The sequence below is a fragment of the Dipodomys ordii genome, unplaced genomic scaffold (assembly GCF_000151885.1).
Source record: "Dipodomys ordii isolate 6190 unplaced genomic scaffold, Dord_2.0 Scaffold209, whole genome shotgun sequence".
Taxonomy (NCBI): domain Eukaryota; kingdom Metazoa; phylum Chordata; class Mammalia; order Rodentia; family Heteromyidae; genus Dipodomys; species Dipodomys ordii.
Window position 1 is genome coordinate 1,423,629 of NW_012267425.1, and position 738 is coordinate 1,424,366.

A 738-nucleotide genomic window follows, 5' to 3' on the forward strand; every position below is an offset into this window, starting at 1 on the left:
TCTTTAGAATGCTTATGCTGGCCGGGTTCCGGTGGCTCACGCCTGTAATACTAACTACTCAGGAGGCTGAGATCTGAGGATCACCGTTCAAAGCCAGCCCCGGCAGGAAAGTCTGTTAGACTCTTTATGTCCAATTAACCACTGGAAAACCAGAAGTGGCGCTGTGGCTCAAGTGGTAGAGCGCTCTCCTTGAGCTGAAGAGCTGAGGGACAGCACTTAGGCCCAGAGTTCAAGCCCCATGATGGACCAAAAAAAAAAGCTTATTATAGGTAGTTCTAGAAGGAAATAGAGGGTCAAGAGTAGAGCTAGGAGGCCAATCATGACCCGCTGGGGAAGTTGGAATGGAGGAGTATGGCAGTGACAGTGCTTATCTCAAGGTGGAAGACTCACCCAGTGTCCTGGGCCAGAAAAGAGCTGTATGTAGGGGTGGGGCAGGCATAGGTAGGGGGACAGCTTTCCTGTGCAGGGTGGTCCAGAGAGGAGGGAACAGGGTGAAGACTGGAGAGAGGCTTTGACCTCGTTCCCTTTGGGCAGCAGATCACAGCCAGAGGGTTAAGGGCGTTCCAATACCCATCTTTTTCCGTTGTCATTTTTCTTTTTTTCTTCCTTAAAATATTTTAAGCCAGGCACCGGTAGCTCATGCCTGTAATCCTAGCTACTCAGAAGGCTGAGATCTGAGGATTGCGGTTCAAAGTCAGACAGGGCAGGAAAGACCGTGAGACTCTTATCTCCAATAAA